Source organism: Camellia sinensis, chromosome 14 (genome assembly GCF_055761805.1).
Source record: "Camellia sinensis isolate YWXY chromosome 14, ASM5576180v1, whole genome shotgun sequence".
Taxonomy (NCBI): domain Eukaryota; kingdom Viridiplantae; phylum Streptophyta; class Magnoliopsida; order Ericales; family Theaceae; genus Camellia; species Camellia sinensis.
Window position 1 is genome coordinate 127,460,551 of NC_138974.1, and position 26,734 is coordinate 127,487,284.

The window sequence follows — 26,734 nt, forward strand, 5'->3', positions numbered from 1 at the left end:
CTAGAATGAGTGCGTAATTACACTTACAACTTTATATCCAAGTTCGTGGGACCAGTGTGACGTTCTTTAAATCCCATGACGTCCAAGTTGACCCCATAAAAAAAAAGTCCCCCTTTATGCTACGTAGCATTTTAGATTGCATGAAATATTTTGATATTGAACTATCTTGCTATGCAATTATTTTGTCTCTTAATTTGAAATTAATTTTAATCAATGAGGTCAATTCAAAGCCAATGAGACTACTTCGATTGGTTAGAACTTCTGCGTCTCACAAAGAGATTAATGGTTTGAATTTCTCTACTTGCATGTCGGTCTTATTCTCTATTATATGAATCAAACAAAAAAATTTAATTCAATTTTTAAAATGGGCATTATTATCTTAATTCATATAATTAGAATATTAATGATCAAATTAATACAAGTAAATTACATGAATATAATTGTGAATAGCAAAAGAAAGTAAATATTTTATAAATAATAAAAAAGCAGCTATGCAGTCATTTTCGTAAAGAATCCTCAAGATGTTTTGCATTCACACCTGCCCTTTCCTTGCCGGTGTAAAGGTGAACTTGTATTTAAAGGCAAAACTTGAGTGGGAAAAAATAAATAAACAAAAGAAAAGAAAAGAAAAGAAAAAAAAAATAGTGAATTAAAATGAGATGAGGAAATAAATAAAATCTTATATATGAATCGATTTCATATAATAAAAAAATTATTTATATATGACATTGAGAAATAATTGTGTTGAACACATAAGGACCATAAATTAAATTTTGATGTTGGTTTGGAACAATTTTTAGATGAGTTTCTCTGCAATTTATTGCGTGAAATACTAGTGCAGTTGGCCTAATAAGAGTTCATTTTGGATCCACCTCGGTGATTTGAGCATTTTCATAGTGGGGGAATGATTGTTAATTTTTTCTAACTTCACAAAAATAATAAAACCATCTTTATATAATGAAATTTTTATTTAATTTTATATATTTACTCTCAATTAACGAATATTGCTACACTAATGTACAAATAAATACAATTTATCTTAATAATTGCATCACTTAATCCCAGCATGCACATAATTCTATCAAACCTAATTAAGTAATTAAACATAGCTTAAACTTATATAGGGTAGGAGAATATAGTTAGATATGCATTAGGCCCAAAAAGCTTTGTCCAATCCAATGGATAACCAACATAGCTTAACCTACTACTATTATGCTTAGTAAGTGGTAGACAATTTGTATTACAATGGCATTCCAACAAAGAATGAAATAAAGTCAAGAATAAGTAAATAGTTTTATGGGAAGAAAATAAGGAAATTTGGTTAAAATTATCTCGTAATAAAATTTTAATACATTAAAAATAAGTAGAAAAATTTTTTTTAAAAAAATCCAACTCAATACTATTACCAAAATATAAACTTTAAAATAATATCATTTTTAATTTAAATGTCGCTTTTTAATAAAATTAATATTTTTAAAATCCTCTCATCAAGATCTATCAAATAAGATACATATTGATTATGAAATTATTTAAAATATATATATTACTGTCAAAATTGATATAAACAGTAACATGTTACTCTGTCTCATAATAATGTTACTCTAGCATTATTGTCCAAGAAAAAAAAATGATATTTTACTTTATCCTTACTCAATTTTGCGCCATCTTAGAGAGTTTATGAAGCAAAATACATTAGGTCATCATTTTCACCAAACAAGGGTCCAATAAAGGGGTTTTGGCTTAATTTCCCAAGAAAATAACAATTTGGAAAGGTTAGTTGTAACGCCCCGAAATTTAATTCGACATGAATTACCCACAAGCAATCACACATTCACCCAACAATAACAATAATCTGCCCGTCTTTTCATAATTAATAATGAGTCTTTACAAAGGTTTTACATGCGGGTATACATTCATCGATACAAAACATATGAATCTATAGCATGTAAAGCATCCATTCTCAAAACAATACGATGCCCTTAAGGGCTTACATCCTCCAAGGCATAAGCCTGGTTACACAAAAGATGGTTTCTGCAACCCATACACATTAGCCCTTGGCTCAAAAGAATTACACAACAAGGAGAGTCATCTACTCTTCACAAAAGATGTCCACACCTTTAGTTCGGCGGGATCACCACATCTTTACCTGCATCAAACCCATAGGGGTGAGCACAAGGCCCAGTAGAGAAATTCTCACAAAGTATATACAATTATGCTTTATCCTCAACACAAAAGTAATTGGTGTGCAATGCTATACCAAGGTTAAACAATGAGGAAAACATTCATTTCAATGCATTGTTTCCAAATTGCCATATTCTCAATATCACCATGTGATCTCATCAATTTCGAACTTCCATTATTAATTCAATAGGGGTAGTAAACACGACACTAGTAATCCCTAGGCCGATGTTTGCAAGTAGACTCTACGAGTACTACCAAACTGTCATTTTTACCGGTATTAACCGAAAAGCTCGACACCTATTCGCGCGACTTTCGGGTCTGTCACCCTGGACACTCAGGCCAACTTATCAAATTTATCTACACCTCCTATCCGGACTTACCAATGTATTTACCCCTTATACATTTTCATAATTTCCATCATAATATAATCTTTCGCAAAATAATGATTTTTCCATCACATGCCAAGATGCACAAAAGATGATAATGACTCAATTGAAACATGATGCAATAATTACTACGTCATAACATTTGTCTATTCTCAAGATATCTCTACAATAATGTCAATCAATTCCATTTCTCAAAAATAACCACTCTCACCATGTGCAAACCACAAGAAGTTAGCCTCTCAAGGCAATATAATGTTTTCAACAACATTCCAAGATTTCAAGGTTTTCCATGTTCATAGTACATAATCATTCATCAATTTCCAATAACACATGTCCAAATATTTTTAATAATTTTGTTATATTAACCTTCCACTCATCTTCATGACACCAAAATAATAAGGATTTCACAAGAAAATCCATTTTTTCCAAAATCCCCAAATTCTAGGGTTTTTCCTCAAGACAAAACCCTTTTCATTTCTTGGTGGAAAATCTCCTCACAACATATTTCTTAGGTCAACAAGATGGAAACCCCAAAGATTGACCAAAAATTTGAAAGTTAAAGAAAAACCCTCTTTTGAAGAAAATCTCTCCACATTTTGAAATCACAAGATTTATATCATGACAAACTAGAAAGAACTCTTAAATCATCATAAAAAGGATAAAACTAATATATATAACTCAAGAATATCCCTACCTCAAAGTAGAAGTCCAAGGAGAAGGATTAGACAAATGTGAAGCTTCCAAAAACGGCAAAATCCACTTCTTCTTGGATGGAAATGAAGATCTTGAAGAGCTCAATCTTTTTGTCTAAGGGAGGGAGGTGAGAAGATCACTAGATCTAGGTCAAATATAGAGAGAGAGGGTATTTCTAGAGAGAGAGACTCTCAACTTAGGATTTGGATGAAAAAGAGATGAAAAAGTTATGTAAAAAGTCACTTTTACGATCTGATATACGCGAAGTCCGCTCGAGCGGATAATCTCACGCTCGAGCGCAAAGATCACTGCTGGAGCGTGGATTTCACCCTACCAGTAAAACACAAATTGCAGACAGCCGCTCGAGCGCCAGAAGGACCGCTCCAGCTCAAACACGCTCGAGCGTAAGAAACGTCGCTCGAGCGTGAAAAACGCTCTTGTAGCACTTTTGCAGAGACACTCGTTACTGAAAGGTTGCAAACTCTGCTCGAGCGCAAAAAGGCCCACTCGAGCGGAAGACCGAAATTCTGGACAACAAGATTCTAGACCGAAAGGCAACCAACTTGTTCTAAACACGCTCAAGTCATTCCAAAACTCAAATTCAAGAGATGCAAGGAAGGAAGACATAACTGGCAACATCAAACAACAAGATTCGGATCCAGAATACCATGACAGTCAGGTAGAAACCCGGGGCCGCTATATTAGTTGTGTAATACTATGAATGACTGCAATCATATCTACGTCACTCTTAACAACACTACAACAAATTACACTTTTGGTGACTAAATTTTTAGTAACCAAAAGTCATATTTTAGTCGCCCAAACATTTTTCACATTTTTTAGTCACCAAAAGGTTTCAATTAAATTTAACATCACATTTTCAACGACTAAAATTTTTGTCGCCTAAAGCTTAAATTATTTAGGGTGACCAAACTTTTAGTCGCTAATTTTCTGTTTTTGTTCATCTTATTTTTTCAGCTACTAAATGGTTTAGTCACCTAAAGTCTAATTTTTTGTTTAGCTACTAAAGTTTTAGTAGCCTATCATATAAATTTTTTGTTTTGACTACTAAATATTTAGTCACTAAAAGTGTTTTTTCTTTCTTTTACTTTTTTTGGCTACTAAATCATTAGTCGCCTAAAGTCTTTTTTTTTTTTTTTATGACTACTAAATATTTAGTTGCCCAAAGATTTGTTTCCATTTAATTCTTTTTTTTAGCTACTAACTATATAGTGGCTAAAAATATTTACTCCATTTTTGGCTACCAACATTGTTTAGTCGCCAAAAACATCATTTTTTGTTGTTTTTTTCTATAATTAATTTATCCACAACCTGTATGTATCTCATGCGACCTGTAACAAATATACAAACAAAACAATACATATATATTATCACCCATTCCACAATCCGTATCCATTTCACTTACAACCATACAAACAAGAATAACTTTTAATGTCAAATTTTATACATACCAAGTATATTTCAACTTAAAATAATAATTTCATACAAAACAAACATTGATACGAAAACCATGTCATCCGTACACAAACCAAGTGAATTGAGTCATATATATATACACGTGCACACTCGAATTTAAAATATACTCATGAGAAAGATTCTCTATCCCTACGTCGAGTTTCCTAGTGTTCAAAGTAGTGCTGCTTGAGGCGGCATTGTTTCAGCCCACATTTGAGGTAAGGGAAAGTATGAATTATAAGCACTAGTAGTTAAGTTCAAATAACTAACAAATACCCGATCCTCATCATATTGTAAATACGAAACATGCAATAACAAGTGATGAATTAATTAATTAATGTAATATGCTGTTGACTCTTGCCACTTAATTCAGAAGAATAAGTTGAACACCAAAGTAGTATTAGTTGCAATTGATTTTTAGACAGTCCAATACTACAAAACTAAAATGTAAAAATTTGTATATTAAATAAGCATTAAAATTGCTAGGGCTTCACATGTTGATCACGAACTAACATATTTCAAGGAAATCCAAGCTTTAAAGCAAATATCTAATCATTTCTCATACAAAAAGCTAAGAAACCAAAAACAGAGGAAAATTCAATCTATCAATTCCTCTTCACTATATGCATCAATTCACAGCTTGATACACAAATAATTTATAGGAATATATATCTACAACAGTTATTTGTTGAGAAACAATTTCATCAATTCAAGCTCTAAAATAGTTAAATACCTGCTCATCAAAACGTCCATCGAACATTTTGGTGTTGCTATCTACTTGGTCGTCATCATCATCAGACATTGTTGCCCCCGTGCCTTCTTCAGGAGAAACACCTATTTATGTAGCATGTTAAAGCAAAATTTGCTTTAGTATTTTATGATTTGGCCAATGCATAGAGTTTAACATGGTAAACCCAGTTCTGTAGTTGTGAAATGAAGGAATGAAGACAGTAGTAGCACAGCAAGCTCCAAATATGTATGTCCAACTCCTCTTGTCCAGATTATCATTTATGTAATATATGTTGCTGCATATATATATATATATATAAATGGTCAATGAGTCAGTGGTTGCTTTGCTTCTTTAATTCTTTTGTTTATTAATTATTTGGAATAGAGTCATTAAAAATGAGAGTGAAAATAGAGAAAGAGCCAAAGAAATTTGGTAAGTTATAGGTATTACCTTGCACAAGCTATAAGTTGAATCATAGATCCAAACGGAAGAAAAGTGCAGTTGAATGCCAAACCCACGATCCTCCAGTGTTTTCCAAGTAGACCATCAAGAACTTAAAACCACTTTATTCATAAAATAATGCAAAAAACCAAAAGCAACTCACATGAGTATTGGATTCATTATATGTTCTTGCATGTTAAGTCATTGGATTCTCTAGTTTAGATCTTTATGTTCTTCTGTTTGAAATTTTGAATACACTTTTAGTCATATCGTTGGTATTTCACATCAAACGCCTTTTGGATTGGAGCCTACAGAAAAAAGCCCGTGAGGTAGGCTATTGGACTAGGTCATAATATACAATACTTTCATGTGGGGGTGGACTTCACATCTAACATGGTACTAGTGTTAGGGTTGTGCCTAGACTACGGTGGTATATTGGCATTTTCATATTGATTGGGGACGTTCAAGATAGACTTATAAGATGGCGCAAGACACATCTATTGTAGAGACACTTTTTGGATTAGTGCCCCAAAGGATTAACCCATGAGGTCAGCTATTGCGTTGGGTCATAACAGACAATATACTCATCTGGGAGTTGAACTACGTGTCTAACACATCCAGGCATATGACTATGTTTTGAGATTCTAACCATATTATGTTCCAAACATATATTGGAATAAAGAAATTTGAAAATAGAGAATCCGTATTTTTTTAAAACAAATAAAAAATTTGGGAGTGTGATAAGGGGTTGTGAAGATTAAAGATATCTGAACGACATGGGTCCTGAAATCAACTCTCTCTCTTTCTTTTCTGGTTCTATTCTCAACATAGAGAATGCTAATGAGGTAGTCTGTCCAACTACCCAACAAGCCATAGAAGAGCAGAAAAAGTATCCCAGAAAGCGTCCCACACTGAGAAAATGAGTATGGCAATGTCAGCAGAACTTGAGCCACCTGAAACATTCAATCAAACACCCACAAAACAAACCTTAAACCAATTGAAATGGTTGCTTTGCTAAAAACAGAGCAAGAACTACACATTATGAGAGAGAGAGAGAGAGAGAGAGAGAGAGAGAGACCTGATATGAAGCACAACTAAACCAAGCATCATAGGCTGAGCCACCATGCCAGAAGAGGATGGATATACTGGTTTTGACATCCTTAGGATTAATCCAAACTGATAGAGATTGAAGCAAACTGATAGAGATGGAAGCAGCCAAACATCAATATTCAAAACCACATTTTCCATTTTTTCCCTCCAATTTCTGAGCAAGCAAACAAATTAATAGAGAGATTGAAGCAACTAGATATCAAAAACGAGCCAACACATCCCCTGAGTTTTCCAGAAATTAATCCAGCATATCATCACAAACTTCCACTCAATCGCATATAATATGTACCAAATCACTCCAAAAGCTATACACATAGGTATTTGAAATACAGATAAATAAGAGAATAATTGAATTAAATCAAAGCGATTCAATCAAATAGCAAGAGTTCAAACACATTCAAATTGAATATTGCAAGGGTCATCTGTCGATCCAAACCCTAGGAGCAGATTCAAATCACAAAATAAGAAGAAATGAAGGAAGATAGAAATAGAGAGAACTTCCAAGAGAGTACCTTGAACTCAATCGAAACCCAGGTGTAGATTGAAACCCGAAAACAAGAAGAAACAGAGAAAGAAACTTGAGAGGGAGAGAGCGTACCTTCAAGGAAAAAGACAACGAGATTGAGAGATTCATACTAGTGCGACCGAGAGAGAGAGAGAGAGAGAGAGACAGACAGACAGACAGAGTGAGAACGCACGCGAGAGAGACAGCCATCAGTGTATGTGAAGGGCTAGGGAAAATATAAGGAAAAGGGGAAAATAAATAAAAGAAAATAACGAATAAATTGGGTATTTGTGACTGATAATCAAGTGGTCGCAAGTTATATGGTATCATCATTTTTCTAGTAGCGCCATTTGGCGACTAAATTGATTTTTTGTCAGAAAATGTTAATTTATACTGACTAAATTATTTAGTAGCCAAAACCTTAACTAACAGCGACTAAATATTTTTTCAATTGCCAAAAGTAGTAATTTGGCAACTAATTTTTTGGTAGCCAAAGAATACCAGTAAAATTATGACTATTATTTGGTGACTAAATATTTTTAGTCAGCAAAAATTAGTATATCACAACTAAACAAATTGATGTCAACTAATATTCTTTTTAGGCGCCTATTGTCTCTGTGGATTGATACCTGGAATTAAACAATTAACTTAGTTTAATTTCCCGTAATTTTAATTGTTAAATTCATAAATTAATTTTGATGAAAGAGATAGTTGTTCATACCTAATGATAATTAAATAAAACAAAGTGAATAAACTAACAATTATAAATAAAGATGAAATTACTGATTTTGGGAAAAACTTAGAGTAATGAATTCATCACTAGTTACATAAATAAGGTTTCAATTTGAAAATCAATTATGTGATAGTTCGAAGTAAAAAATACTTCGCAACTACAAGTTCAAAGTATTGATCACGAAAATTAACACATTCAATGTATAGGCACAAGCCATCTCAAGTAGTACGAGTCGTTTGCTCTAAACTAGGATAGCAACACGACTCGTCCCTCCTAATATGGCTCGTCTCATACCTTGAACATAAAATCACAAAACCATTACATAGAAAAGCATTCAACAATCACAGAAAGAAGAATATTTGAACAAATAATAGAAAATTATATTTGAAAACTTCTTGAGAACCATACAACCGTTCAAACCATTACATAAACGAAAACCAAAAAGAAAACCTATTTACTTGGCTAGGGTTTCATCAAAACCCTAGAAAGAAAAGCCTAGCCACACATGGAGGTGTGGGAAGAAGTAGAAGAAGAAGAAGAAGAAGAAGCCTCCATGAAAATGGCCCTTGAAGCTTGAGAAGTGTCTTTCCAAACCCTAGCCCCTCATTTTCTCTGAAATATTTTTGAACCCTAAGAGCAGCCTCTTTTCTTCCTTTCAGACTGAAACTTCCGCGCACACAACCCTAGGTGGGCCGCTCGAGCGGCCCTAATTTCTGTTCAAGCGGTGGTGGGCCGCATGTGTGGTGGAGCCTGGCCGCACATGCGGTGAGGTGGCAGGCAAGGAATTGTCACTACTCGCACGGAAAATCTGTTTTTGAGTCACTTTTTGCTTGAATTTGCTTGTTGCCTACCAAATCTGTACAAGTGCACAAAACACATCATCTCCACCAAATAAACAAAATTCAAAGACTATAAATGTAACTTAAGCAGCCTCAATGTGGTACCTTTCGGCCTACATCAGATATTGCCGATCAAAGTCTTTCCATGCCTCACCATCAGCTATGTGCCTCAATATTCCATCATCCACACATTTCTCCTTGTGCCATCTCATATCTATAGTGGTTTTTTTGGACATATACAATCTTTTCAATCTTGATGTCAACGGAAAATACCTCAATTTCTTATGAGGGATCTTCTTACTCTTCTCGTCATCCAACTTGTCTCTAGGGTCTTTACACTTAGGGCAATTATCAAGATTTGCATTCTCCTTCCAAAAAGTGCAGTCATACCTATACGCATGAATGGGAACATAGCCAAAACTCAAGGCACGTAAGAATTTTTTGGCAGCATATATGGTCGATGGGACAGTCTCATCACACTCGAGTAAAGTGGCCTTAAAAATATTCATAACCATACAAACGAGTTGTTGCTCCACTTGTTGTAAACCTTAATATGAAACATCTTAATAACAAATAACAACACAGTGAACCTTTGCACAGTTCGAGTATAGTTTACATTGAGCATCTTGTAATAACTTATCAAAGTTTTGCCCATCCACACTCTCAAAAGTAGCAGGTAATTCGTCCCCTTCATCATCCATTGCAAAACCCTACAAATCTCTTCCAACATAGTAGGCAAATCATCCTCATCATCCTGATCTTCCCAAACAATTTCACTATATATGTCACAGTGACCTTCATTCGGTATGAGAAGTTGAGCCACGAGAACAAGTTCCCCATGGTGCACCAAGTTTTGTAAGAAAGAGATATCCCTCTTCGAATCAAATGAATCCTAACAACGTGTATCGTATCTATTTTGTCATTCAAGCAATCGATACATGGACACCGAATCTTATCCTCCAAGCCTACATTTCTCATCGCAAATTCAATAAATGAATTCACCGCTTCATGATACCCCTTACTACTTAATCTATTTTTTATTATCATCCAACCCTTGTCTATTTGGGTCATCTGAAAGGTCAACGACAACCATAACATTAATTAATCTACAAAATATTAGAGCAGTGCAAGAAAAGGGTTTCATTTTTAGGTGAAAAATACATGGGCTGTTTTGGTGGTTTTATAGCATGGTTTTATAGCCCTAGAAAAAGGTCAAGAAAAGGGTTTCATTTGCAATTTGCTTTCACTTTACAAACTCACAACATAAAGAATGAAGAATCCTAGTAAGAAATGATCAAACGATAATTATATGCAGATTATTTTAAAAAGGATAAAACTATGTTAATAGTATATACTATGCAGAGCTACAGTAGTTTGCAAGATGCACATCTGTTTGCCAAAATTATAAATAAAAATAATTATGAAAAAAAAAGTTATTTTCATGACCTTGAGAAAGAAGTTTGTGTTTGTTGACTATAATGGGTTGGGGTGATTACGATTTTATTTGTTACTGTTTTGTCATGGAATTGCCGAAAGGGGAGATTGTTAAGTTTTTGTTATTGGCAATCCCGTTTAACAAAATTCCTTTCGGTTGTACTTTTATTTGATCTTTTATTTCAATGAGGCTATGAGTTTTTAAATGCAAATCCAACCTGAATTGTGCCTTGCAGAGGAGTTTGCCATCTTAATTGTTTTATATTTGCCACTTCGCTGACTATGTCGGGAATCGAGTTGAAAGCAAAAGCAAAAAGCAAAATGCAAAAATGCAGTCGAAATTGTTTGACCGCTCAACGGTCATTTGTGCACTCAAGCAAAGAAACAAATCATCCAATATTTTGCAGAGCGCCTAAAGTTCTGGGAAGAAAGTTTTACTACTCAAGCGGTCAACCTATATGTTTCGCACCACTTTTAGTCACACCGCTCGAGCGGTGAAATGTGCGCTCGAGTCTGCGTGATCTTGCTTTCTATAAAGTGCGTTGTTCACTGTTTTTGGGGTTTGAGCCATCCAAATTTTCAAAGAGGAAGAATAAACAAAGTATTTTATATTGGAGGGTGCTTTCTGAGTGTTTCCTTGATGATTTAAGAGTGATCAATGGATTCGTGAACTTCATATCAACATCATCAAAGGTTTGTTTGTTTTCGTTTATTCACAAAAGAGAGTTGTTCTTCGGTGGATTCCAAGGAACTTGAGCCTGAAGCTTTAGTGGATTCCGGAGTGGTTCATCGTCATGGATTCGACATCAGCGTTGTGGATTCAACGTTTGACAAGACAATTCTGAGGTGAAGACGGTGTTGGAAGAGGCACATTGGGGTCGGGTTAATTCGGGTGTGGATTCGCTAGGTAATTGAGTACACTTGTGTAATTCTTTTTTGTCTTCTTAGTAGATTATTTTGTGGCTTTAGCCCGTGATTTTTTTTTATCACAATTAGAGGCGCTCCAATTGTGGTTTTTCCACATTAAATCATTATGTCAATTTGTATTTGATTGTTTGATTGGGATTGTTATTTATTGTTTAAAATTGATACATAATCACAAATCAATATCTCAAGAATTTTTAGATTTTTCAATTGGGTATCAAAGCAGGTCGCTCTATTTTTTTTTCAAAACTATTAGAGCGAGATCTTGTTTGATTTGTGATAATGGACAATTCATGAAGGGAATTCTATGGTTTGACCACCCCTACTTGACGGATCTAATTATTCTTTTTGAAAAGCTCAGATGAGAGCGTTTTTAAAATCTATTAATGAAAAAATTTGGCAATCTGTCATGTGTGGATGGACCGAACCGACAATTACCATGGATGAAGTAACTTTTCCCAAATCAATTGATAAGTGGGACGCTACTAATTACCAAAATAGTAGTTGGAATAGTAAAACTATCAATTCTCTCTTTTGTGCCGTCACACCAAAAGAGTTTAGTCGTATTTGCAATTGTTAAGTCGCAAAAAAGGCTTGGGATATCATACAAACTATTCATAAGGGCACTCCTTTGGTTAAATGCTTAAAACTTCAAAGGCTCACGTCTAGTATCGAAAACCTTTCAATGAAAACTAATAAGACCTTTGATGAATTTTATGCGAAATTGAGTGACATTGTAAATTCTAGCTTCAATTTAGGTGAAAAAATATCGGAATCCAAGATTGTGGAAAAATTTTGAGGTCTTTGCCCGATCTGTTCCAACCAAAAGTTACGGCTATTGAGGAAGCTCAAGATGTTGACAACCTCAAGCTGGATCATTTGGTTGGAAATCTCCAAACCTATACGGCACATGTGAATTTCAAAAAGAAACAAAAAGATGATATTGCTTTTAGTAGTGCTTATAGAATTAGAAAGGATTCTGATGAGGATTGTGAGATTGATTCTAAGATTACAGATGCTTTTGTAAAACAATTTAAAAAATCATTTCTGAAAAAGAAGCTTGATCTTTTCGAATCAACTCATAAATCTAAAGGTAAAGATAAACTCAAAATTGATTCTAAAACCACGAAGAAGAAAGGAAAAACACAAGGGAACTCTCAAAGAGTATAATGCTATGAATGCCAAGGATTTGGCCACTTTTCTCAAGAATGCCCTAGTCGACTGAGGAAAAAGAAAGCTTTCACTAACACTTGGGATGATGAATCAAAGTTTGATAATGATAAAAGTGACAACAAGACTCAAGGCGAAGAGGGGCGTGAACAATTTCTTGCTTTCATGGCAGCTTCCGAAATTGAAGGACGAATGGAGTATCCAAAGAGGCCATTTGAGAATATCACTGATGATGAATCCTTGGGGAGTGATGATGAAGAGCTTCAGCAAGCTTATGAAAAGTTGTATAAGGAATCTCTTAACTTATCTAAATTGAATGACAAACTCACTATCAAACTCAAGGCGATTGAAAGTGAGAATGTCAAACTAAAGGAAGAGATTTCTGAGGTTAGGAATGATGCCATCAAGATCTCTAATAATCGATAAGCTCTTTGTGCAAAACTCTGGACTTGTGAGATAGACAGGAATGAACTATAACAAATCTATGCAATATATAAAGAAAATATTGAAACTCTTGAGATGTCTCGAGTTGCCTTGGAAGAGCTAGTCGTCAAGAAAAAGGAAGAGCTCAAGTGGGCTATGGCTACCATTGGTCTTTGGAACAAAGGATCAAAGACTTTGGACAATATCATTGCATCTCAACAAATGTGTTATGACAAGAGTGGCATTGGCTTTGGTGGTGACAAAAAGCAAAAATGGAGTGTATCTACATCTCATGATACCAGAACTCAAGGAAAGGAAGAGCAAACGATTCAACATGAGGATGGACTTCTCATTCTTCGTAGAGTTGGTAAGTCCAAAGAAAAGAAGGTGCACCCTATTTTTATTTGTTATCACTGTGGTATGTATTGTAATGACCCCAAAATGCGCATAGAAAGTCATCCTTATTTAATTAGGGGTTAATGTGTTTTAATTCAACTATATCTATCGGAATTAAAAACTTATCTACTAAGTTATGGCGACCTTTATTGTATCGGCTTGGAATTTTTTTACCCTCCGCTCGAGCATGGGCTCATTTTTGACATTCTTAATAGTGTATTTAGAATGTTCTTACCTTATTTTGGGGTATTGTTTGAGGTGGTGGTATGATGGTAAAGTAAGATTGGACCAACGAATTTAATTCGAATAATTAACCTACGATCAGCCGTCATTCAGTTGTCCTTTTCTTTTTCCACACTTTGAATTTGAATGTGAGGTTAGAACCATTGGAAAGCTTATTTCCGGGGCTCCGATTTGGACACAAGAACGACCTAGAACGGAGTCCCGATGAGAGAGTTGTACCCGTTTGAAGTTTTCACATCTGTGCTGGAAGCAGAGCCGCACGTGCGGGGAAAAGCGCCGCACGTGCGGGGCCATTCCTTGCAATTTCTTTTCCTCTCTTCTTCTCCCCTCTTCCATGTCCGAAACCCTAGCTTCCAAAACCTTGATTTCCTCCACTTTTATCAACAAATCCTCCATGGATCTTGTATCAAGGATGGAGAACAAGAAAGGGTCAACATTTCCAACCGATTGAATTTCGAAATTGAGGTGGAATCTCATCCAAGCTTGCTCCTTTGTTTGTTCTTCGAGGTAGGGGTTCTAGATCTCCTCAATACTTACATCTATGGATAGATTTATGGTGACTTCAGTATATTAATGTAAAAATCTTCATTTTTATCATCTAGGGCATATTATGAGATTTGGGGATTTAGAGTTTGAGATGTTGGAAGTTAAATTGGTGGGTTAAAATGATGAATTGTGAATCCTAGAAGTAGAATCATTGGGAAAATTGGAATTAAAAGTGGTGATTTAAGAAGTGTGAATTTTTGTTAAAAATCCTCATTTTTCTTGAAACCCTAGGTTGATTAATGATGATACCCAATGTTTTGGCCCAAATTGAAAGTAGAATAATGAAATTGGAGTATTGAATTATATGTCTTCAAGTTTAATTAGAATTTGAAAATGTTTGGAAATTATGTTTAAAATTTGCGAATGAACTTTGTTATAAATATTGGAATTCATGCTATCATGTGAAGGGAAAATTAGGGAAATAATCTATTAATGGTATGAATGATATGAACTTGGTTTTGGAATGTTGAAATGGGATTCAAGGATTTATTTTGAATTATGTTAAATTACAAATGGTGTTGATGAACTAAGTGATATTGACTTTGTTGGATTATGTTGTGTTGACTCATAGTGAACTGATTGGTGTTGTACTATGATGAATTATGTTTGAATTATGTGAATTGTGTAGGGTCAGCTACAGGGACGGATCAAGCACCTGAACGCTGTGAGTAGTAGTACTTTGATGTACCTTTAACCGTTTATCGTTATTGATGTTAAATCTTCGTCGTAAGAATTATGTTGACATAAATGTTATGTATGCTATGTGAGAAACACTATGACATTATGGAAACTTCAAAAGAGTTTGTGAAGTTATGTATGTTATGTGAGAAACATCATGAAATTATGAAAACATCAAAAGAACTCGTGAAGATCAAACCTATGTGGCCAAGGGCCGACTTGTGACTTATGAAGCTATGAGGCCAAGGGCCAAACTTGTGAACTTGTGAATCCAAAGGGCCGAAGGGCGATGTGATAAGTTGTAAATCTATGAAACCCAAAAGCTATTGTGAATGTGTGAACCCCTCAGGCCAAGGGCCGAGCTGTGAAATTGTGAAACCAATAAAGTCATCTATAATCTAATGAAAATGTACTTACTTTTCGTTACTAATTATCAGGAATGTCCTGTTAACTTTACGTTAATTATGTCTGTAAAAAATATATGTATTATTGATTGATATCTGATTGATGTATTACAAGATTGATTAATTCCAATTCCTATACAATCTATATATAGAAGAAAATGTGGTAGTAGGTGTAGTGGAGGTGATAGTGGGTTAGGTGAAGTGGAGTGTGTGGTGAAGTGGAGGTAGGTGAAGTGGAGTGTGTAGTGGAGTAGGTGAAGGTAAAGATGGGAAATTCTAACAGCCCCCCGCAAACTCAAGGAGGAGAGAAACTAACCAACTTGAGTTTGGAGAGAGTAACAAAACAAGAAAATACATAACAATAAAAAAGGATAGGAGACACTGTATGGTCGTGTCAGACCGTTGGTGAAGACACTGTATGGGGTGTCATAACGTTGTAGAGGACACTGTATGGTGGTGTCAGACCGATGTAGAAGACAGTTTATGGGGTCATGTCGGACCGTTGTAGAAGACAGTTTATGGGGTCATGTCGGACCGTTGTAGAAGACAGTTTATGGGGTCATGTCGGACCGTTGTAGAAGACAATGTTGTGACAGTTTACGGAGTCTTGCTGGACCCTTGTAGAAACTAACCGGAATCAATGTCGGGACAGTTTACAGAGTCTTGTCGGACCCATGAAGGAGCTAACCGGAATCAATGTCGGGACAGTTTACAGAGTCTTGTCGGACCCTTGTAGAAACTAACCGGAATCTATGTCGGGACAGTTTACAGAGTCTTGTCGGACCCTTAAAGGAGCTAACCGGAATCAATGTCGGGACAGTTTACAGAGTCTTGTCGGACCCATAAAGGAGCTAACCGGAATCAATGTCGGGACAGTTTACAGAGTCTTGTCGGACCCTTAAAGGAGCTAACCGGAATCAATGTCGGGACAGTTTATAGAGTCTTGTCGGACCCATAAAGGAGCTAACCGGAATCAATGTCGGGACAGTTTACAGAGTCTTGTCGGACCCATAAAAAATCGCATCCTCAAAAGGTGCGCTCAATTTTTCAAAAGGCGTGCCATCAAAAGGCGTGCCCAATCCATAAAAAGGCGTGCCATCAAAAGGCGTGCCCAATTCATCAAAAGGTGTGCCGGACATGATGGCGAGGCACGTGGGCGCCTTGGCTTGCGTGCCCGTTTGTCGGCTGGTGGCAAGAGGCGCGCGATGCGCGTGGCTGCCTCGGCTATAAGACAGAGGCTGAGGCTGAGGCAGAGAAAAGCTGCGAAAAACCTCTGAAAAAACAAAAACTCTTCTTCGTTTTGCTGAGAGAGATAGTCCGTAACACTCTGTTGTCTGAGAGAGATTTCTGAGAGAGATACTCTGTAATACTCTGTGGCCCAGAAAATGGCTTCATCTTCCCGGAGTCTGCTCACTCTCTTTCCCGACCTTAATGAGTCAACAAGAGAGATAACGGGTGCGGGGGCCAGTGAACCTCAACCAAGCGCCCCAGGGTTTGCTCCGTTGAACTTTCCTATGCGGTCGGTGGAGCAAAAAATGGCAGTGCAAACTGACATTGAAGCCAATCAGTATACTTTGAAGTCCTGTGTGGAGACGATGACGGCAGTCACAAACTTGTCGCACCGGCTGCAGAGTAGGACAAATGAGGTGCAGCATTTAAACTCCCAGCTGGCTCTGCTCCAACGCATGTATAAGGATGCGCGAGCAGAGATAAGTGTTCTAAAGGCGGAAAACAAGGAACTGAAGCGGAAGGCCACCGTGATGTTCCGTTTTGGAGGGCCGCCATATGCGGCAGTGGAGGAGCAGGCAGGAGGCAACTTGCTTGGTGGCCTAGGAAGCACGGAGGCAACACCGTCAAGGCCCGCTCAGGACGGAGGCAAAAAGAAGAGACCTGCAGTAGAGTAGAGAAGAAAAATCCCACTGTTTCGATTTGTGTTGTTGGTTTTTTTTTTTTTTTTTTGGTGTAAAATGGTGATCGGGATTGATCCCCGGCATGAAAAAATGACAAGTGTGTGGAATGTTTGTGGTGTTATTTGGTGTTGTTGTTTTGTTTAAGAATAAAAACAAAATAAAATAAAACAACGGATAAAGAAAATAGATAAAAATATTTGGGGATGCTCACTGACGAGTTGTAGAATAAGGAAATATTGATGGAAAGAAAAAAAAAAAGAAAATAAAATAAAATAAACAGAGAGATAGGAAAAATATATTATAATAAAAAAATATAAATATATATATATATTAAAATAAAAGAAAAGTGAGAAATAACGTGGTTTTTTTTTTTTTTTTTTTTTTTTTTTTTAATAAAAAAGAGAAGATAAAATAAATAAAGAAAGATAATGTTGGGGGCGGTGGTGTAGTTGTTTACGTGTGGCTTTGTGTACTCATGACTTGACCAAATAAAATAAAGCAAAAAAGGGGACAATAAAATAAAGCAAAAGAGGGGACAAAACCATGTGCTCTGCTTCACCATCTCCAAACAAGAGAGAGAAAGGGAAATACTGGCTTTCAAGAACAAGCCGCTTTCATTTTCGTAAGAACGACTGTTAAGAATGCAACTCTCTAGGCCATTATATGTCATTATTCTCTCTTGTTCATCAAAGTCAAGGCTAATCTCTCTGTCCCGAGAACAGCAAGCCAGTCTCCTTCTCATGATCATCATCTTTTCTTGTACCCTAGTTGATCTTCACAGCAAATTTCAGCGGAACCCAGATAACTGGTCTAGTATATTCCAAAAGCTATGGCTATGCACCAACCCCTTAGATGAAGAAATCGAAGAACAACAATCTGTAGAGAAGTCTGGAGTCGGGACTTGTTTCAGAGCTGCATCTGTAGAGAAGGTATGTATAGAAAATTTTAGTAGACTAGGTTGAGGTCCGGCGGGCGGCTAAGGTGAGGTTGCCGCCCGCCGGGGAAGCGAAAATATTAGGTTCTAAACCTGCTCTGATACCATGTAAAAAATATATGTATTATTGATTGATATCTGATTGATGTATTACAAGATTGATTAATTCCAATTCCTATACAATCTATATATAGAAGAAAATGTGGTAGTAGGTGTAGTGGAGGTGATAGTGGGTTAGGTGAAGTGGAGTGTGTGGTGAAGTGGAGGTAGGTGAAGTGGAGTGTGTAGTGGAGTAGGTGAAGGTAAAGATGGGAAATTCTAACAATGTCAACTCATGGGAATGATGTAACGGTTACCATTAGGACTTTGTTAATTACAAGGCAAGGCAACTATGTTAACATAAAAGAATGATTAAACAAAGGTGTATGCTATTGATTAATAGAGCACGTAAAGTAAGTCATTTAACCAAAAGAATTTATATTCATTCTTGAAGAATGGATTCTGAGTAAATATAAGAGTAGCTATGTGTATCCAGATGAATTGAAGTTATTTTGCTATGTTGGTTATGAATTGGAAGTTATCCAGAATCTACGGTATAAGTGCAAGGTTTAGCATCATTGTGTGACCCTCATGAGAATGTGAATTAGTCTCTCATTGTTAAGCATATGATAATGACATGATACAACAAGAAATGCTCTAGTTATGATATGTTCCGTTTGAATTAATGAATCAAGCATGTTTCAGGCATATTTCCAGTATGTTACAAGTTCAAGTATGTTCAGGTATGTTTCAAGTATATGTTACAAGTTTAAGTCTGTTACAAGCTTATGTATGTTACAAGTTTATGTATGTTACAAGTTCAAGGATGTTACAAGTTCTTTGTATCAAAGGCTTCATGCCAACTTTTCAAGGGCTTTCATGCCATATGTTTCAAGGGCCTTAGTGCCATACGTTACAAGGGCTTTATGCCATATGTTTCAAGAGCCTTAGTGCCATATGTTACAAGGGCTTTATGCCACATGTTTCAAGGGCCTTAGTGCCATATGTTACAAGGGCTTTATGCCACAAGTTTCAAGGGCCTCGTGCCACCATGTTTCAAGGGCTTATAGCCACCATGTTTCAAGGGCCTCGTGCCACCATGTTTCAAGGGCTTATAGCCACCATGTTTATGTTGCAAGATTGAACCTAAGGCCGTTATGTACTCAGCACAGAATCAGACTAACTATGTGAACTCTACATCTTTATATGCATTGCTATGTGTTATGTTTCAAGTTAAGCATCGTTTTATTTATGTATTACTATTCACTGAGCTTGGCTCACTCTGTTAATGTCTGTTTCTGTAGGTAACCAACCAGGTGGTCAGTCCTAGTCATGACACCCGTTTTCTTTTGTCAACCTTCGTGAGTTCAGGCACTGCACGAAGCCATTTATTTTTGTAAAGTCTATTGAAATGTTAGCTTAATTTTGATTACCCATTTAAGGTTGAAGACGTAGAACTTCAATGATTTTTGTATAAACCCAATGATGGGGCTGGGTCTATACGTATGTTTGTTTATCACCGATGCTACAAAATATGGTTTGGAACTTTATCTATTTTCCATGATGAATGTGATGTATAAGAGGTCCTGGCATGTAGATGTAGCTCAATGGAATTTATATGTATAGTTATTTTCTTACTTTATGCTTCCGATGAGGCCCCGTATGTTATTTACAACAGGTTAAGTGTTCGTTTTCGAACGGGTCATGCCCAAACTTTTAGGGGCGGGTTTGGGGTGTGACATGTATGGTCATATTCGCCCTTATTGTTATGAGTTGCATGGGAGAGTGTCTCATAAAGATAGAAGAAATTCCAATATCTCGTGGGGTAGGAGACACTTCATTGGTCGTAATGAGATTAAGGGCCATACAAGACCTAGCTGTTTTGATTTGCTTGAGACCAAACATGAAGAGAGGTTGTGTTTGTCTAGACCTAGAAATAGGAAACCAAGTCGACACGGGCTCCCACTGAAAGGGAAGAGAACCACAACGTTAAGACGCCATGGAAGAACCGCAATTCCCACAACATTGTTAATACTACAGCGGTTTGGGTGAGAAAGCTTGACTTGATTTGACATGTTTATTTAGTTTTTTGTTTTTCTCTCTATTTTTCGGTTTCTGTTTGTTTTTCTTTTGGGGCCATTTTGTGTGTGCTTGTTCGTTTTCTGTCTTGCTTTGTTTATAATATTAAAAAAAAAAAAAAAAATTCCAAAAAGATTTTCTTAGTATGGTTGTGCAAGCTTGACATTTTTGAGAAGTTCTTGGTGCATATTGGAATTGATAAGAATATCCATTACATGTTAATATGTGTGTACTTTCTGTTGTCATTACTCATTTCGAAGCATGTGTACTTAGATTAGTATGTCTCATTTTGTACACACTCTTGGATTATAAAATATCGGACTCTTCTGCATAAGTGATCAGATTTCTCTATGGACTTATATCATTGTGTGTTTTGCATTTCTAGAGGAATTGACCTATACCAACACATTATGGGTGATGTTGAGTCTCTTAACCACCTTTCATCTTTTTGCATCTTCACAGCTTTCCCCTCAGTTCTTTGTTGTCAAGGCATGCGGAAAAGGCTACCTTAGATTCACCAACTAGGCTATCCTTATTTTATCCATGTTTCTCTGGTTCGGTTTCCATACTCTTGAGCATGAAAGCCACCAATGAGTGCGCAAAAGAAAGAAAATTAAAAATTAAAAAAAAAAGAAATAAATAAATAAATATTTAAAAAAAAATCGGATTCATTGATTGAAGGGGGGCCTCCTCATTAACTCAACAAATACCCCTTGATTCCTAGTGGTTTGACTTTTCTAAGTTGTGGTTAGATTCTCTTGCCGGAGGTCCAGCTATCAGATCACTACTAGGATTTGAATCTAGTGTTTGTTGAACTCCAAGAGTCACATACACTTTTATCATGGGATCTATGTTTTTCACATGTTGCATCACATTCTTTCATGACGAATCTTCTAGAGGCCATGCATATTGTGTGTTCAAGTAATTGAGTTTCTTGGATAATCTTATGTATTTTAAGGTAAAAATTTGAAATTCCTTACTTGCTCCACCATATTTTTTTTTTATTTATTTCTTGTTCATTGTTTTCAGTGCTTATGGTTGCTTTTAGTGAGGGGGAGTTTGATTAATCAGAACAAGGGTTTTTTAGCATAAACATACATTGATTGGATTGGTAAGGGAGATTGGCGTTAGTTGGTTTGCATGTTGCTATGCACTACTTATTTATTACTTACTTCTCACATGCTATTAATTTTTACATTATCATGTTCTTGCTTGTGGTTGACGCTCGTGTTTTAGTTGATTGAGCTTCCTTTGAAAATTCATGACAAAAAATGGAAGAATTTTGAGGGGAAAATTTTGAGTGTTTTTGCATATTTCTTAAGATTTTCATCTATTCATGCTGCATGTTCTTAAAATCTCCAATTTTCATCTATTTATATTTCCATCTTATGCTTCAAGATAATCTTGTCATATGTCTATTGCTTTTTCATATACTCTTGTGGCACTAATAGCTGTTTTGCAAATCATGACCTTGAGAAAAAAGTTTGTGTTTGCTGGCTGTAACGGGTTGAAGTGATTAGGATTTTATTTGTTAGGTGTGTTTTGTCACGGAATTGCCAAAGGGGGAGATTGTTAAGGTTTTGTTATTGACAATCCCATTTAACAAAACTCTTTTCAGTCGTAATTTTATTCGATCTTTTACTTCAGTGATACTATGAGTTTTTAGATGCGAATCCAACCTGGATTTTGCCTTGCAGAGGAGTTTGTAATCTTAATTCTTTCATGTTTGCCACTTCGCTGACTATGTCGGGAATCAAGCTGAAAGCAATAGGCAAAAAATACAGTCGAAATTGTTTGACCGCTTGAGCGGCCATTTGTGTGCTCAGGCGAAGAAACAAATCATCCGGTATTTTTGCAGAGCACCTAAACTTTTAGGAAGAAAGTTTTATCACTCGAGCGATGAAAGTTGCGCTCGACCGGTTAACCTATATGTTTCGCACTGCTTTTAGTCACATCGTTCGAGCGATGAAATATGCACTCAAGCAGTCTGCACGATCCTACTTTCTATAAAGTGCATTGTTCGCTGTTTTTAGGGCTTGAGCCGTCCAGATTTTCAGAGAGGAAGAATAAACAATGTGTTTTATATTGGAGGGTGCTTTCTGAGTATTTTCTTGATGATTTAAGAGTGATCAATGGATCCGTGAACTTCATATCAACATCATGAAGGGTTTGTTTGTTTTCGTTTATTCACAAAAGAAAGAGTTGTTCTTCAATGCCTTCCGGAGAACTTGAGCCTGAAGCTTTGGTGGATTCTGGAGTGGTTCATCGTCGTGGATTCGACATCAACGTTGTGGATTCAACGTTGGACAAGACAATTCTGAAGTGAAGACGGTATTGGAATAGGCACATTGGGTCGGGTCAATTCGAGTACAGATTCGCTAGGTAATTGAGAATACACTTGTGTAATTTTTTTTTGTCTTCTTAATTGATTGTTTTGTGATTTTGGCCTGTGATTTTTTTTATCACAATTGGAGGCGCTCCAATTTTGGTTTTTTCATGTTAAATCATTGTGTCAATTTGTCTTTGATTGTTTGATTGAGATTGTTATTTATTGTTTAAAATTAATACATTATCACAAATCAATATCTCGGGAATTTTTAAATTTTTCAGGCTTTAACCATATCAAACCTTTGCTTGCTATTAATTTGGTAAATTCAAGTAGAAGAAAAGGCAACTGAATGAAGAAAAGTTTCAAAAATAAAAAAAATAAAAACACTATAGTAATGAAAGAAAAATAATCATTTTTAAGTCCCAAAAATGAAAATGATATAACAAAGAAGTATGGCATAATAATTACTTCACACAGGAACACAAACACATAGGTATATTATATATATATATATATGTTGTTTTTGGATAGATAATAGATTTATGTTTTTATTTGCAAATGCTTGGGAGAGTTAGTTATTAATTAGAGTTGAATTGATAATTGTTTTGGCTTTTTGAAGAAGGCTTGGAGTTGAGATATTTTGATAACATGCATTTATAGAATCCTCATTATTAAGGATTTAAAATAATTATTAATTATTTTAACTTTATCATTTGAAATCCACATATAATAAAGCACTCAAAGTCAAAGAGAAGAAGAACAAGAACAAGAACAAGAAGAAGAAGAAACACTCAATCACAAATCCTGGTATCTATTTGTTGATATCTAAAAAGTTGGCTATTTAATACAAATTGAGCATATGTTCCTTTACTAATCAAGTCAAAATTCACTCATTGGGAATTCATTAATACAATAGCAATCCTACAATTTGTGAATTTGGCACTTTAAAAGATAGAAGAAACTTGTGTAGTCAATGAAATAAATTGCACCAAAGGTAGTCTTGTTTCAATCCCCTAATGCTAAAGTTGGAAACATCTAGAAAAAGTTGGAAAGGTAAACTAAAAAGCATTGAAGAAAAGAAATTATTACTTCTTTTAACAACTTTTTTTGTATGCATCCTCTCTAACTGTGAGCCCAAGATAAAGCATTTACTTTTGATGATGCTTCTCTCGCCACTTATCATGTTTCACTTTTGATTACGTCTCTCTCACTACTTATCACTTCTTATATTGAATTCTTAATCTCTTTTTTATTTTTTTTAACAATAGAAAATAATATATGTATTATTTTAATCTCATTTTTCTAGCAACATTTTATATATGCCCTTCTTTACACTGTGAGACGTGAGATGGCATTTCACTTTTGACGATGACTCTTTCATCACTTATAACTTCCTTCCTCTCTCAAAATCAAAGGCAAGGGTATATGTATTAAGCAATTTTCACACCAATCCTCACTTCTTTTAACAATCTTCTCTTACGAGAGAACTCTCATATTGTAGACATTCTTTTTTTTTTTTTATGCCCTCTCATACTTTAAGACATTAAGCATGCAGATGCACTCTCTCACATAGTATAACCCATTCCTTTTTTATGCCATCTTTCAAAATTGTGAGACATCACATGGCGATAGCTTTCTCACCATTGATCACTTCTCTCAAATCTGTACATTTATGAATTGGAGTACCTTCTACTCCTCATCTAAAAAAATTCATATTTTCACTATTTAAGAATATAGCAGTCACATCCATGTAACTTCATTTGTGTACCCTATTGGAGACCTACCAAGAATATTGAAATCACAATAGTCATCACATTATGTGACAATCACATGAAATAATTTCTTGTACACACGTGCATTTAGAAAAATTAATTTTCTCTCTCGTGATGTGGTTCCATGTTATTATGTTAGAATGAAATGAGGAATACGTGAATAACATTGTCTTACCGTTATTATAACTATAATAATTCTTATGAATCTAATTTTTTTTTTATTTTAATTAGTGATTCTTAAGGCAAGTCTTTTCTAAAAAAATGGGTAAGGTATTCCTTTGGTGCAGCTTCTAGGAAAGCTAAAGCCAATAATCTAAAATAAAAGAAAAAACTAAAGCATTTCCTCTTTAGCTTTTTTACAATCAAATTTTTCTTTACCTTAGTTTAGTCATTTTAGACTTACAAACAACAAGTAGAAGATAAACACTTTGTGGCATAGACTTTTACAACAAATAAAAAATGCATATTATGGATCTCCTTTCAAAGTTCAACAGATCCCAATGAATTTAATTAGTTTCAAAAAGCTCAATTTAGTTAATACCATAATTGGCTCGTGATCAAACCGAAAGAATGACTTGCATTACAGAGTTTTGATGTGTTCCATAAAAAAAATAATCTAACGTTGACATTTCTAAATTTGAACCATGCAAGATAACCCTTTAATTTTAAAATGAGTCTAATATATGCAGCAAGTTGGAACAAAATTTTATCATATCATATTTTTGGTTTGTGCTATCTAAAATTAAATTAATAAACATACAAACAAACAAACAAACAAAAAAGGAAGAAGAAAAGTCCAACACATGAAATTGAATTGTTGTGAGATGTCTTGTATTCACTATACCCCCAACCAAGGGGGGCAGGGCCCCGCGACACACCGAAGGTGCGTTGCAATCCAGACGGGTCAGGATTGCGCCAAAATTGATATTTATGGATCTATAATGTTAGTTTCTGCCCATTAGTTTTTTACCCTATAAATTGTATCAGTTTATACGTTTTAGGGATGAAAATGGTGAGACGCTTGCCTTTAGAAAATGAGGTCCCAATCAAGAGGGACCTTGATCAATTGATTCATTCAACAGGGGCCAACTAAGCTTCACTATGAAATGTGATCAAAACATAGAGCCTTTTGATCAATTGACTCAGTAAGATTTGAGGCCAATAAATAATATTTGAGTATCTATTCTAAGTGGCAATAAATATATGCAAAAAAAAAATCCATATTTAAACATAAAAATATATTGAGTAAGTTAATTTTAAGCAACTAACAAAATCTGGAGAGTAAGATTTGAGGCTATCCCTTCAAACACTCATTAGGGTTTTGAAAATTAGGGAAAACAAAGAAATTGGTTTTGAAAATTAGGGAAAACAAAGGAAAATAAAGAAATTGAGCGACAGAGAGAGAGGACCCATACTTGAAATTGGTTTTTGAAGATAGGCGAACTGCTAGTGCCCGAAAAATGGTGATGGCGGTGCTGAGCAAAAATAGAGAGAGCAACCATGTGAGAAAGAAGAGTAATGGAAAACAAATACAAAGATTCAGAGAGAGAGAGAGAGAGAGAGAAACAGAAAGAAACACAGAGAGAACTACATACGTAAAAATGGAGGTCGTTCGACTTCTCGAAGCGCCGTTGATGCTTGCTCGGAGAAGCAATGTCGGCAACTGCGATGACGGAGAAGAAGCGACTTTCGTGACTGCAATCGAGCAGGAGAAACGATGGTGAGGCGCATATGAGGAATGGTGCGCGGGAGAAAGGAGATACGTATATGGAAGGTTTCAAAAATTCCTGCTGACATGAAAATATTTTCCCCTACAAAACTCTATGGTCAGCAAATATTAGTTAAATAACAATCAAAATCACTTAGTTTTATTATCTGCAACCAAATTATTTCAGTCGCTAAAAACTTTTTTATTCCTGCTTTCTTTTTTTCCTTTTTTTTTTTTTTAAGCCTTCCCTCTTCAACTTTTGCCAACCAAATTTTGATTTTAGGCATAGAAAATTATATTTTGGAAAATAAAAAAATTAATCGGCAAAACTCCAAACCTTTGCCCACCAAATTTTTTTTTAGTCACCAAATGCAAACCTTTTGTAACTAAATAAAAGTTAGTCAGCAAAATCGGTCAAGGAAAATGTAATTTCCTGTAGTGCGTTCTAACCTTAACTTAAAACATCTAACTCAAGGGGAAATTAAATGGAGTGGTATTGGGTTTTCGATCACTTGAATAATGATGAGATGATAATGTGTTAACTTTAAGTATGGTTTGATTAGACCTGTTCCCCAATTGAAGGTTAATTCTTGTGCAAGTGGCTGTCTCGGAACCCTTAAATGGACTAGTTGTATTCAGACTCTAGGTGCT

At 35.4% G+C, this 26,734-nt stretch overlaps 2 long non-coding RNA genes across 3 annotated transcripts; both read right to left on the reverse strand.

Moving 5' to 3' along the window:
- Positions 1-1,845: 1,845 nt before the first annotated feature.
- LOC114289511 (uncharacterized) lies at positions 1,846-26,218 on the reverse strand. Of its 2 annotated transcripts, none has more exons than XR_014349964.1 (6): positions 25,971-26,218; positions 25,791-25,850; positions 6,986-7,103; positions 5,917-6,860; positions 5,470-5,570; positions 1,846-2,146 (listed from the first exon to the last, which is right to left on the reverse strand). It is a non-coding gene; the product is annotated as an uncharacterized LOC114289511 (long non-coding RNA). The 2 variants fall into 2 exon arrangements; XR_014349963.1 differs by having other exon boundaries at positions 5,470-5,761.
- Positions 8,862-10,059, reverse strand: LOC145806649 (uncharacterized). The gene is made up of 2 exons (XR_014349965.1): positions 9,200-10,059; positions 8,862-9,111 (listed from the first exon to the last, which is right to left on the reverse strand). It is a non-coding gene; the product is annotated as an uncharacterized LOC145806649 (long non-coding RNA).
- Positions 26,219-26,734: the final 516 nt, after the last annotated feature.